Source organism: Petaurus breviceps, unplaced genomic scaffold (assembly GCF_028583685.1).
Source record: "Petaurus breviceps papuanus isolate PSGF00001 unplaced genomic scaffold, PetGlider_PUasm1.0 567, whole genome shotgun sequence".
In the NCBI taxonomy this organism is placed as follows: domain Eukaryota; kingdom Metazoa; phylum Chordata; class Mammalia; order Diprotodontia; family Petauridae; genus Petaurus; species Petaurus breviceps.
This window is the reverse complement of record NW_027186383.1, coordinates 6,766,303-6,780,955: the sequence shown is the minus strand read 5'-3', so window position 1 is coordinate 6,780,955 and position 14,653 is coordinate 6,766,303. Positions and strand designations below refer to the sequence as shown.

At 45.1% G+C, this 14,653-nt stretch overlaps 1 protein-coding gene across 1 annotated transcript in view; it reads left to right on the top strand.

Annotated features, from left to right (window-relative positions):
* COL6A3 (collagen type VI alpha 3 chain) overlaps positions 1 to 14,653 on the top strand; it is a 98,735-nt gene that overhangs the window by 3,568 nt on the left and 80,514 nt on the right. The window lies entirely within an intron of this gene.

The following is a 14,653-nucleotide window of genomic DNA, read 5'->3' as shown; positions in this document are numbered from 1 at the left end:
GTCTAAATACACTAACCTTAAACCCTAAACACACAGATAAGATTTGTGAGCTGTCACTAACTTGCTATGAGCAGATCCCTTTCCCTTCCTGGGCCTCAGTATCCTCCTCTGCAAAATGGGCTGGCTGCCTCTGAAGTCCCTTCCAGCTCTATGATTCAGTGAGTCATCTCGGGCAGGGAGGAGCCACAGTACCCTGCTATTTCAAATGCCAAGTCCTTGCCAGCAGAGGGACTCCTGGTCCCAAGGCCATTACATCTGTGCATTAAGATGGTTTTCCCACAGTGGTTCTGAGGGTCTTCTTGGGTGGGTGTGAGGCAGGACTCTTGAGGGGTGGGAGTAATCTCCTATTGAATCTTCTGTACAAGGGCTTGGCTTCCCTGGATTTCTCTCTCATTCTGGCCCCCCAAGATTTTTGAGTTCATTTTGGGGGATCCAGCTCCTTGCCTCATCTTGGGTGATTTCCTCAAACTTTTCCCTTTATCCGGGACAGGAAAATAGAAAGACAACCTGGGGTGGGAGCTGGGGTGTCGGGCTGATCCACAGAGGAGCCTGGCTCTGCTGGGCCCCTTGGGAGCCACGAGGGGCAGCTGCCGTGAGTCTATTCAGACTTGGTGCTCAGAAAAGCCGCCTCACACCAACAGCTACCCCCGGGGCAGGCTCCCTCAGGGGGCAGCGTCATACCCCGCCCCGGAGCCCTACATCCATGGCCAAACACCCTCTCGCTGGATGTGTCCCGGGGGTCTGTTCAAGACCCATAGCATTCAGAGGCTCAGTTTCCTATAGCAGAGCCTTGGATGAGTGGCTGAGCTCACGGCTTTCTTACTAGAGCACTGGATTGGAAGGCTCTGCCGTTTGCTGCCTGGGTCACCTTGGGCCAGTTACCTCCCCTCCTTAGGCCTCAGTTTCTCTCTCTGCAAAATGACCTCCCAGGTCCCTTCTGGCTCCAGTCCTCTGATCCTGTGTCTAGAAAATGGGCTGTTTGTTTCTCTCTGTCCAATTCTCAATGTCTTTTTCTCTATCCATTCTCTCTGTCCGTTTGTAGCAATCTTCTGTTGAGGCTGTACACAGGCAGCTTTCCGCTCAGAGCCTTTCAGCAGCCCAGAGATGCTGGAGCTGTCTTCATGGCCCTTCACGGCTCCCTCTGTGTGAAATTCCACATTTTGTCTTAAAAACCCACCCCTTGCCCCGAGTTTGGTTGCATCAGCCTTTCCTCCAGTCACGTCCCATTCTAGCCACGAGTCTTCCGTCAGGATTCTTTGTCTCTCAGCTTTTCTAGGGAGAGTGAGAAGTGTTCAATCTGTGTGAGAAACGTTCTGGCTCCTGCTTCCCTTCTGAATGGGGGAGACAGAACTATAGGGGTGTATGTGTGTGAGTGTGTTTGTGTTTGTGTGTGCATGTATGTGTGTGAGTGTGTATGTTTGTGTGTCTGTGCACGCGCACATGTGTGTGCATGAGTGTATATACATGAGTGTATGTGCACATGTGTATATGCCTGTGTATGTGTGTACATATGTGTGTGTGAGTGTGTGTGTGCCCCTACAGCTCTGTCACTTTTTCCCCTATGAAAGGTTCTCTGCTCATTGGTCTTACTCCCCTCCTCCCCCCCAGTGCCAGCTGAAGGCAGAGTCAGTAAGAAAGACCTTACTATTATATAAACAGTCCCAGGCTTGAGGCAGTAAACCCCCAAACTCGCCCCCTTAGCAGCTCAGTTTAAGGAAAGGGAAGCAGAAAGTGACCAGTTTTAACATGAGAAGCTCCAGAATTCGCTTTTCCCCTCAAATGCTGTGGAACAGCTTAAGGAGTTTCTTTCTCTCATCCTCTGCCTGGCTTCATTTTCTCTGTTTTAAGGGGAGAGATTTTTCTTTTTCCTCTTTCTTTTCTTTTTGCTGGGTGGAGGTGGGGAGGGTCTGGGTAGGGTAGACAGTATAATATAGTGGGGCCAGAATTGGATTTGGGTGAAAATTCTGTCATTTACTCCCTGTGTGACCTTGGCCAAACTCTGGGCCTCAGTTTCCCCCTCTGTAAGATAGACTAGATCAGGGGTGGGGAACCTACAGCCTCGAGGTCACATGTGGCCCTCTAGGTCCTCAAGTGTGGCCCTCTGACTGAATCCAAACTTCACAGAACAAATCTCCTCCATAAAAGGATTTGTTCTGTAAAACTTGGACTCAGTCAAAACGCCGCACTTGAAGACCTAGAGGGCCACGTTTGGCCTTGAGGCCACAGGCTCCCCACCCCTGGATGATATCTGAGGCTCCCTCTAACTCTAAATCCAGTGTTCTAGAATTCTGCTGGGAAGGAGAGTCCAGGGGCCAGTAGTTTTTGGAAGTGGTGTTCTCCTTGGGAAGATTTTTTTCTCTCAATGCGTGGCAGGCTTCCTGACTGCTGGAAAGCTGGGGACGTGGGAGTCCTGAGGGGTTTGGCAGGAGTGGGTCTCACATTGTGTGCACCAGAGGGCATCTTGCTCCCCAAATCTCCCTTTTGCTTCTGAGCCAGGGCCGGGGTCCTCACTCTGTGCCGGAGCCCAAGCCCTCACCAGCCTTGGACCAAGTTCAAGTCTGGGCCAGATGCATTCTGCTGGATTCCAGCAATCGGCACTCTGACGTTACTGAATTGGAGTAAAGTCATATAATCATGGGCTCCCCCGTTTGGAGCTATTAGACAGAATGAGGCATTTGGGGCTGGATTAGTGTGGATTCTTGGGCTCTTATCATGCTAAGAAGACACCAGTCTGCTAGTGCCAGCATGCCACTCTTCTCCTCCCTGGGCGTCCTCGGTCCTGCCCATCTCTCCATGCTCCCGGCTTTAATATCATCTGTGCCATGAATCAACCAAACAACTAGCATTTCAGGGCCTACTGTGTGCTAGGCATCATGCCAGGCAGATGCTGGGCATGCAAAATTTAAAGCAAAGCCAGCCCTGCTCTTAAGGAGCTCACACAGATAATTCCCACTGCCCACCTCTCCCCAGGGCTTTGGGCCCCTGTTTCCAGCAGCCTGTGAGACATTTCCATGAGCATGTTTGACCTGGATTCTTAGATGCCACGTGGCCAAGGGTGGTGTAGTGGAGGGGAAGGCTGACCTGGGAGTCAAAGGACCCAGGTTTGAATACTGCTTCTGCCACTTTCTTCTGCCTGTTTCCTCGTGTGTAAACTGAGGTAGTTAGGCTCCGCACCTGCTGTCCTGTGGTCTTGGCCCCGTCTGCCATTGTCCCTCCTCTAATTCAGTTACCACCTTATCCCGCCCCCACCCCTGCCATCCTCCAGGTGCCCAGGCTCCTACTTCAGGGCTCTCTGAGTTCACAGGAAGCCTTAGACACTTGCTGTTTGCTTGACCCTCAGCAAGTCAGGTGACTGCCATCGGTCGCAGCTTCCTCAGCTGAGGGTGATGACGATGCTGCCTCCTGAGAGCGTTATGAGGTTTAGATGAGATGGTTAGAACTGCTTATCACAGTGCCTGACACACAGGGTCTTCCTTCCTCCCTCCCTTCCTTTCTTCCTGTGAATTGGCCCATTTCTCAGAGACATTTGACTTCCCTGAACACTGAAACCCATGATTTCATTGTGGATCTGGTCATTTCACAAGTGGAAATGACTGAACTGGGTCTGGAGGCAGCCCAGGTCTCCCTCAGGGACCTTACAGGGGAAGGGAACCGGGTGTTAACTTTTACAGTGGTCGGCCAAACTCCCAGGGTGAGGGTGGCTTGGAATGGTCTGTGTTTATCTGATTCTAAGGCAAACAATCCTGTGAGGAAGGTGCTGTTATTATTCCCATTTTACAGAAGAGGAAACTGAGGCAAGCAGAGGTTAAGTGACTTGCCCAAGGTTTCATAGCTAGTATGTGTCTGTGGCAGGATTTGAACTCATGTCTTCCCGATTCCAGAACCTTCTATCTGCTGGCCACCTAGCTGACGCTTGATAGTTATATGACCTTGGGCAATTGATTTGTCTTTCCTGAATCTCAGTTTCCTTCTCTCTAAAAGGACTAGATGGCCTCTCATGCCCCTTGCAGCTCTAGGTCCCTAATCTAAAGTAATTTAACCTTGACAAGCCTTGGTTTACCTCTCTGTAGAAAGGGGATAATACATAATGGGTGCTCTAACTCCCCAGGGGAGACCCAGGGGGTCTTGAGGGGCACACTTGGAGAGTGTTGCAGCGGCACAGAAAGTGAATGACCAGGGGTGGCCAGATAGCACAGCAAGTAAGAGCACTGGCTCCAGTGTCGGGATGACCTGGGGATCAAATCCTGGCTCAGACACTTAGCACCCACCCAGAAATAACTGGCTGTGTAACCTTGAGCAAGTTACTTAACCCCAATTGCTTAGGGCCAGCCAGGTGGCTCAGCAAATAACACTGGCTCCAGTGTCGGGATGACCTGGGGATTGAATCCGGGCTCAGATACTTAGCACCCACCCAGAAATAACTGGCTGTGTAACCTTGAACAAGTTACTTAACCCTGATTGCTTTAAAAAAAAAAGAAAGTGAATGACCAGATTTCCCAGTCTGAAGCAGGGGCCTGGGCTAAGGCCCCCACCCTTCTTGACCCAGGCTGGGTTACTGATGTTAACTAACCTTTGGTCTTTACTCTCCGTGACCTTGGTCACCAGGATGTAACTGCAGAAGCTCCCACCTCCCCCAGCCATGGTTAGGAGACATTGAAAGTGAGTGGAAGCTTGAAATTAGGAGAGAGTATCAGGAAGACAATTGACTCAATTTAAAAAAGAAAGTCATCATTGAATTGAAAACAGTATTCCTTCCTAATTCTACAGGAAGCCAAAAGACCAAAAAAAGTGCATCACTTTTCCTCTTATGATTCAAGGATGCTGCATCACCTTTTCCCCAGGTGTTTTCACAGCTCTTGCATGAATGGTGCAGCTGGGAGAGGGGAATGGGCAGGCAGGGACCATGGCCAAGCAGAGGAGAATTCTGAGGGCGAAGCTTCCCTGAGCCGACCTCTCACCAGGGGGAGGCTATGTCATGGGCTTGGAATGAAGCTCTGTGCATGACTTTTCAGTGACTTCGGGGGATCAGCTTTGCTGGGATGAAGCCTGGCCTCTCTTGGGACTCAATCCTTGTATTCTAAGCTAGAAATGCGAATGTATACCAGGCACCCAAGGGAAGGTGCAAAGAGGCTGAATTTGACCCAAAATGGCAGAGGGGGAAGGAGACCGCTCACCCAGAGGTCTGCCAGGAGAATGGATGACCTGCTGGGGATATTTGCTCAGACATAGCTGGGACTGGGTGTCTCTGAGCTTCCTGACAGATCTTAGATGCTGAGAGTTGGGAGGTTTGAAAGGAGACTTTACAGGGCAAGTGTCTGTGTGGGGGTGGGCGGAGCATTCAAAAAGTCTCCATTTTTCTTTGCTTTATTCTCACACAAGCCACTATGAAGATCCTCTTGACTCAGTTTTGTTTGCTGGGATGGTGTTGCTGGGTACCTTGTCTCTTCATGGCACGTGGACACTTAGACTCTGGCAAGTGTGGTCCTGATGGTCCTACCTCCTTAAGCTCAGAGGATCCCACCTCAGAGGTCACCTAGTTCAACCCCCATCCCAATTATAAATGAAGAAACTGAAACCTAGGAAACCTAGGAAACAGGAAGCCAAGGGCCCTCAGGAAGTGTCAGAGCAAGGTTTGAACCTAGGTCCCTAGACTCCAGAGATAATCCTTTTCCCACATTACTACAGAGCCTTCTATATTTTACACATAGGGAAACAAGCTCAGGGAAGGGAAAGGGCTCATCTAGGGTCACACATGTAGACAGTAGAAGAGGCAAGACTCAAATCCATGCACATCATCACTTTTGGAGATGGCTAATTAGTAGTAACTCAAATTATTTAGTGCTTTCAACTGTACAAAACTATTTGCATACATTATCTCATAACATACGGCACCTAGGTGGGCACAGTGAACAGAACAATGAGCTTGGAGTCAGAAAGACCTGAGTTCAAATTCTTCCTTAGACACTCTCTAGCTGCGGGACCCTGGACAAGTCCCTCTTTACCCTCAGTTTCCTCAACTGTAAAATGGCATCTCTGAAAATAGTCACTATCTCAGAGGGTTGTTATTAGAATCAAATATGATAACATGTAAGAGCTTTGAAGACCTTTCAGATTTACAAAGATACCAGCTGTTATTGCTTAACTCTACCCGCATAAGGGCTTGGTGAGGTAGGCTCCACAGTCCCACTTTACAGAAGATGAAACTGATGCTCACAGAAGTGCAGTGACTTGCCCAAGGTCTCACAGCTAATATCAGAGGTACAGTCTGAACCCAGGTCTTCTGGACCCAGAGCCTGCTAGTGGTCAGGGCAGAGGCAGTGTCTGCGGCTGCTTCTTTGATCCCCTGGGGAACATTCTGCGTCTTCAGCTGTCTGCCTGGAACCTTCTCTTTGTCTTGACTCAGTAGCTGGGGCTGGTGGAGGGAAACGTGGCTCCTACGCCACTGGTGGGCTGAGTGGTCAATCAACATGAGGCCAGGAGCCAAGCAGGATAGGAGAAGCAACCAAAACCCTTCTTTTTGTGGCTGTTCAGTTGTTTTTCACTCGTGTCCTACTCTCTGTGACTCCATTTGGAGTCTTCTTGGCAGAGATACTAGAGTGGTTTGCCATTTCCTTCTCCAGCTCATTTTACATATGTGGAAACTGAGGCAAACAGGGTAAAGTGACTTGTCCGGGGTCACACAGCTAGTAAGTGTCCCAGGCCGAATTCGAACTCAGGGAGATGAGTTTTCTTGACTTCAGGTCCAGTGCCCCATCCACTGGGCCACCAAACTGCCTCCTCAAACCATCCTTGGCTGATCTAGTACTGATGGACAGTTCAACCAGCCAATGACATTTGTGGAAAGCAGTAGAAAGTCTGATTCCCTCCCCTACTTCATTCTTACAGTTACTGAGACTACTTCTGGGGCTCATTAACACAACATTCCTTGCATATGGCCTTGAATGTCTCAAAGCCAACACTTAATTACATTAATAAACAAAGGCAGGTTTTCCACCCTTCCCATTCAGATCATTCCATCTGTCTCTTCCAGTCAGCTCTTGAATGCACACACAATACAGATATACACACATATGCACACACACGTATGTATATATCTGTATGTGTGAATTTCCTGAAGTCCAGCACTCCAGGATTGTGCCATGCTGGGCTTGGATGGGTTAAGAGAAGGTCCAGGCATGGAAACAGGGAGCTGAATGACTCTTAGAAGTGGTCTCGGGTCAGTGCTAATGAAGGACTTCAGCCCAAGGACCACCACATGTGTTTATGCTTTTGATTTTGAAATAGTTTCCTTGTGTGTCTTCTTATTTTTTTTAAAAAAATTATTTATTTATTTACTTTTAGTTTGCAACATTCAGTTCCACAAGCTTTTGAGTTCCAAATTTTCTCCCTTCTCCCCCCCTCCAAGACAGCATGCAATCTGATATAGGCTCTACTACATATACATTCATATTAAACATATTTTCACGTTAGTCAGGTTGCAAAGAAGAATTAGAACCAATGGGAGGAACCATGAGAAAGAAAAACAAAACAAAACAAAAAGGAGAGAGAGCAAATAGTATGTTTTGATCTGCATTCAGACTCCATAATTCTTTGTCTGGATGTGGATGGCATTCTCCATCATGAGCCTTTTGGAGAAGTCTTAGAACCTTGCATTGCCGAGAAGGGCTAAGTCCATCAAAGTCAGTCATCAAACACTGTGGCTGTTAATGGGTACAGTGTTCTCCTGGTTTTGCTCATTTCTCTCAGCATCAGCTCATAAGGCTTTCCAGGTTTCTTTGAAGTCTGTCTGCTCATCATTTTCTCATAGCATATTACATTCATATACCACAACTTGTTCAGCTATTCCCCAATTGATGGACATCCTGTCAATTTCCAGATTTTGGTCACTACAGAAAGAGTTGCTATAAATATTTTTGTACATGTGGGTTCTTTTCCTTTCTCTATGATCTCTTTGGGATGTAGCCCTAGAAGTGGTATTGTTGGGTCAAAGGGTATGCACATTTTTATGGCCCTTTGGGCATAGTTTCAAATGCCTCTCCAGAATGGTTGGATTTGTTCACAACTCCCTTGTGTGTCTTTCTTAAAAAACATCCAGATAAGAAGAAAAGGCTGAAGATGTGATCAGTGTTAATAAGAACTCATTCCAAAGAATCACAAGATGGTTCTGAAGGATCTCAGACATCATGTTCAGACAAGGAGTAGCAGTAGGGCATTTCTCAATTAGTGAACTCTGTATTTTTGATACTATGCATATTTTGGGGAGTGGGAGCTCCGTGAGGGCTGGTACTATCTCACTCTTATCTGTGTTTCCAGTACCTTGCCCAGGACAAGTGACAGAGTAGGAGCTTAATAAATGCTAGTTAAGAGATAGCATGGCATGGAAGCTGGAGTACTGGACTTGGAGCCAGAAAGACTTCCGTTCAAGTCCTGACTCTGACAATGGCTTGCTCTCTGGAGATATGGAAGGCAGTTTAACCTCTCTGATCCTCAGTTTCAACATTTGTGAAATGAGTGGGTATTATAACATGAACGGCACCTACTTCACAGGGTCGTTGTGAAGCTTAATTCAATTCAATAAATACGCTTAAATGAGATTTTATCTATCTTCTATCTATCTATCTATCTATCTATCTATCTATCTGTCTGTCTGTCTGTCTGTCTGTCTGTCTGTCCGTCTGTCTGTCCGTCTGTCTGTCTGTCTGCCTGTCTGTCTGTCTGTCTGTCTGTCTGTCTGTCCGTCCGTCCGTCCGTCTGTCTGTCTGTCCGTCCGTCCGTCTGTCTACCCATCTATCTATCTAAACTATACTGCCAACCTTTCAGCATTTTATAAAAATTGTTGGTATTATTATCATTATAGCCTAAAAAACTTCCCCAATGAAAGTATCAAGAAAATGTCTTACAATGAGTATGACTAAGCCTTATTCCATTTGAGTTAACTGACTCGAGTCCATAGCTCTACCTTGGAAAATCTATGATCCCCCCCCGCCCCAAGCCTCCAGTCTAAGGCCCCTTAACGATGAATTTCTGAATATTGTCTTTTTCCCTTTTTTAGGTTAACAAGTGTGACCGCAGAAAGTCAGGTTCTGTTGAATTAATTTCAATATGCTAATGGGCTTTCAAACTGTTAGACAGTGATATCTTACTTAGGGTCAAAGATGAAAGAGTAAGGAGACGTCAACTCCCAAAGCAGCCAGCAAGACCAAAGAGCAACTCCTAGATCTGGATTTCCTCAGACCATGGTTTTGCCATGGCTACATTTTTAACTTTATTCCTTTGTCTACTTCCATTGACAGAGTGAGTGTCCCTTAGCATCTTAGATTTAGAAATAGGGACCATAGAAGGCATTGGGTGTAACTGCCTCATTTTATAGATGGGAAAACTGAGGCCCAGAGAAGGGAATTGATTTGCCCAAAGTCACTCAGCTAGGTAAATAGCAGAGTGGGGTTTTGAACCCAGGTCTTCTGATGTTAAATTCAATGTTCTCTCTGTTGTTATAGGATGCCTCTTTTCATCCTTTCTTTTGGTTTCCGTGATGAACAGGGCGATAATGCCAGCTTATTCACTCTTAACCCTGCCTTATTGGCTTCTGGAGGCAAATTCCTGACAGCACTTCTCTAGTTAGAATTGTGCTTGAGATGGACCACGCTGCCTCCCTGCTGCCATGAGATGCCCTTACTCCCAAGTGCCATAGTCACTCCTTAGCCTGGCTTCTCAGCACTCTACTGCCTCCTCCTATCCCAGGCTCTGTTCTGGTTAGAGCCAGAATAGAATGACTCTAAGTTGAATTGTCCTAAGGTGAAGACTCCTTTCATAGAGTGTGTCATCTCTAATCCATCCCTGTCTCGTATTGGTTTAATATCTGAGAACAATATGGTGACCTCTCATTTCACAGTCTTGCTGTCACTACTTTAGCCATTCTGTTTCAGAAAAGAACAAACAGTTTGGATGATTGGCCAATTAGCAGCATTATGGCAAAATTCCCTTGTTTTATATTGGGAATGTTCCCAGAAAAAGTCACACTGGAATGCTATTCTTCTTTGAAGCTTGACTTAGATTGTGTTCTCCCTTTTAAGGAATTTGGGAAGCGATGTAGTGTAGGGGAAGCATGATGTGGATGAGTTGGTGTGGGAAGACCTGGGTTTGAATCTTAGATCCTTCATTCAGTGGCTATATGACTAAATAACTGGGCTTCAGTTTCTGGGCTTCAATTTCTTCCTCTACACAAATGAGAGGTTAGAATAGATGATTTCTAAGGTCCATTCTCACCTTAAATCTGTGATTCTGTGACAGGGAGTTTTCACAGGGGGTTCATGTTCCCTGTGTCTGGTCTCCATTCTATTCATCCCTACTTTGACTCTTATAAGTTCAGTCCTTACTGCTCTTTCCTCCTTTTTTTTTTTTAAATTGTGACTTGTGATTCTTCCTCGTCTCTAGTTACTAGATATCTCATTCCTGCTTTCTACTTTAGAGAAATATTTATTCATTAATTTGTTGAACCAGCATTTAACAAGCACCTTCTGTGTGCAGAAGATGGTACTAGACCCTGGTAGAAATATAAAGTTTCAATAAGACACAACTATAATTTCTGTCCTCATCTTGCAATCTAGTAAGAAGAAAAGATAAAAACAGAGAACTATTAGTCACAATATCACATGATGAATACAGCTGGGTTGTAGGCAAAGTGCCATGTGAGATCTGAGGAAGAAAACAGGTCATTACTGACTGGATTGGTATGAAGGATGGGCTCATGGAGGGTCTGGAATTTAAGCTGATCTTTGTAGTGTACATAGGAATTCAATAGAAAAAGAGGAAGAGAGATGAACTCAATGGGTACAGTGAACAAGAAGAATAGACATGGGGGCGGCCAGGTAGCACAGCGAGTAAGAGCACTGGCCCCAGTGTCAGGATGACCTGGGGATCAAATCTGGGCTCAGATACTTAGCACCACACCCAGAAATAGCTGGCCGTGCAACCTTGAGCAAGTTACTTAACTCCAATTGCTTAAAAAAAAGAATAGACATGGAGGCAGGAGAGTGTAGCTACCCATAGTCATAGTGGTGTCAGAGGCAGATGTGGAGCCCAGAACTCTCCAAGAGGCATCATGGTATAGAGTCAGGAAGACATAGCATCAGGAAGGACTGGTTAGAGTTAGATATTTACTAGATGTGAAACCCTGGGAAAGTCACTTAACCTCTTTTAGCCTCAGTTTTCTCATCAGTAAAATGGGGATCATAATATAACCTACATTGCTGGGTTGTTGTGAGATAATGCTCCTAAGTTGATTTGAAAATTTTGAAGGTGTACATAAAGGTCACCTGTTATTATCACTTTTTTATGTGCCATCAATCAATCAATAAACAATTTTGTGCCAGTCATTGTCAGGTTCTGAGGCTTACTAAGACAAAGAATGAAGCCATTTCTGCTCTCAAAGAGCTTGAGATCCAAGGAAAGGGTGGTGTTTGTGTTTTGGATGACAGAGGGGCTATAGCTTCCTGGGCTTTGGGCAGTGGCTTCAAAACCCTGAATGACAGTGAAGTGAACCTGACAAAGATCTCTCTCACCCTCTGCTGTGGATGCAAAAGGAGTTCATTGTGCCTTATGGGGTACAATAATCAGATAATGTATATCATTCTGTCATCAATCTGCCTCCAGTATCACCACATCCTTACTTCTACTTCTGCTGCTAATCTTTGTGTGTGTGTGTGTGTGTGTGTGTGTGTGTGTGACTGTGTTGGCAGTCTGATGAAGCCCATGGAACCCTTCTCAGAAGCATATTCTTAAAAATAGAGGAAGGAAATGCTAAATTTCAATGAAATGTTAGTGAAAATAAAGATCCAAGTTCACAGATCCCCCTGAAACCGACTAAGTTAATATCTCTGGCTCCATATTGTCTCCAGTGGAATGCCCTGGGGATCTGTCCTTGGTCCTGTACCTTTTTCTATATAATTTGGATGAAGGTATCAAAATGCCACACCTGGCAAAGTTGCAGAAGACAGGGGCTGGAGGGACAGCCGATATCTTGTCTGGCAGAATGATAGCAAGTCACAGCTTCTTGTGCCTCAGTTTCAAATGACTGAAATGGTGCCATAGAACTTACATTATATATTCCAATGTGCTAGTGCTATTATGGTGGTAAAATGAGATAATGCATATAAATTACTTTTGCAGTGTAATGTTAAATGATGTAAATGTCAAATATTATTATCACTGCCATAATTTCACTAAACCCTTCCATGTTTTCCATTTTCCCCATATAGAGAAATAAATGAGTTGACATTTTTACAGTGTTTGATAGTTATTAAAGTACTTTAAATGCATTAATCAGCCCAGTTGAGTTTAATGAGCATTTAGGAACTGGCTATAAGCAGACAAGGGGGAAACAGTGTCCACCCTCAAGAAGTTCAGATTATTTCATGTGATCCCCACAACAACCATATGAAGTAGGTATTATGATTATTCACATTTTACAGATGAAGCTGAGTTGACCAGGGTCACACAATTAGCAAGTGTCTGAGACTGGATTTGAACTCAGGTCTTCATGGCTAATAATCCAGTGCTCTGTTCACTACGTTGTCCAAGATAATTCCCCAGGTCTCAACCAGATACCATTTTCTCTGCCTCTGTAGAGACAAGCTTTGGGTGCTATCCAAAGTCACTGGAGAAAGGACACTATAGGTGCTTTATGGGAGAATAGATTTGAATCCTAGGGCAGTAATTATTTTCTCTCTTCTTGACCATAAATTGCCCCATTGAGAGGAAGTCTTCTGCCTTCTCCTGGGAGCAGGAATCTCCAACAAACCAGGTCCTAAATACTCAAAGTTTCTTGGGGTGTTCATCTCAGCGATGTAGAAACTCAACTGAGGAGATCTCAGTGGGGAAATTGGAGAAAGGGGAATCAGCTGTCGCAAATGAAACTGCTCTCTTTCTGATTCCTTCTTCCTGATAGCCTGGCTAAAGACCAGACTCAGTGCAGGTATAATGAAGGAATTTTATACTTTAGTGTGTGGAGAAACACAATCTTTTTAAAAATGATGCTACTCACACAATCCCGGGATCTTATTGGATCACATATTTAGAGCTGGAAGGGATGTTCAAGGTCCTCCATGAAGAGCCTGAGAACCTTAGAGGGGGGTGAATTCACCCAAAGTCATATGGAGGAGGTAGCAGGATCTCAAGATTCCAGACCCAATTCTCTGCCTGTTGGATGATGCTGCACTCGAAGTAGATCATAAGCTCCTTGAAAGCAGATACTGTTGAGATTCATCTTTGTCTCTCCAGAGCTTAATGTAATGCCTGACACACAATAGGTGCTTCATAGATGCCGGCTGAATTGAATTCAATTGGTCGATGGGTTATTGAATTTTACATGTTTTGTTAGCCCAGTTTAATACTCTATTTTGGTTAGTCAATCAATTGATCGATCAGCTTACATTTAAAGACCAATGCCAGGCACTGCACTGGACAGTTGAGCTTCAAAGATACAAAATGAAATAATCTTTATTGTCAGGGAGCTTATATTATCTCAGGGTAGGTGTGTGCATATTTAAATATGTGATAATGATATGGGAATAGCTAGCATTTATACAGACTTCTTATGGATTAGACACTGTGCCAAGCACTTTAACTTTCTGTAGACACATAACAACTATATAGTAAATGAAATGCAACACAGAATAAAACCAAACTCAAGGTAGTTAAATGTGAGGGAGCTGGGGAGGGAGGGACCAGCAGCTGGGCAGCATCACAAAAAGCTTCATGGAGAAATTAGCTTGTGCTAAATCTCAAAAGAAGTGAGGGATTCTATGTAGTGCAGGTGAAGAGGGATGGCATGTCAAGCATAAGGGATGGCCAGTGAGAAGGCATAGAGATGGGAGATGGTGCTCCACATGTAAGGAACAGAGACAAGGTTAGTTTTATTTTACCAGAGAGTGCATGAAGGACATCAATATATAATGAGGCTGGAAAGGTAGTCTGGGGCCAAAATATGAAGAACTTTAAAAGTCAAACAAAGGAGCTGGTATTTTATCCAAGAGGTAATAGGGAGTCACTGAGTTTGAGGAGAATCCCTTTGGCAGCCATTCTGAATTGCATGGCATTGTCAGTCGTTGGACTAGTTAGCAGAGGACAGTGGAAAGTATATTACCTGAAGAGTCAGAGGATTCTGGTATACTTCCTAGAGTGCTGTAACTCAAGTCAGCATCTCCTGAGTTCAAATCCTGCCTCTCATATTAGCTCTGCGACTCTGTGCAAGTAATTTAACCTCTGTTTGCCTCAGTTCCTCATCTGTAAAAAGGGGACAATAATAGCACCTACTTCCTAGGGTTGTTGTGGGGATCAATTATGAACATATATGTAAACCATTTTGCAAACCGTAAAGTGCTATATAAGGTTTAGCTATTATTATTACTACTACTAGTATTGTTATCACCACCACTACTACTACTGCTGTAGTTATTTAGTCATGTCCTGGCAAAGATACCGGAGTGGTTTGCCATCTTCTTCTCCAGTTTATTTTACAAATGTGGAAACTGAGCAAACAGGGTGAATTGACTTGCCCAGGGTCACACAGCTAGTAAGTGTCTGAGGCTGGACTTGAACTCAGGTCTTCCTGACTCCAGGACTATCCACTATCCACTGTAGCACCTAGTGGCTG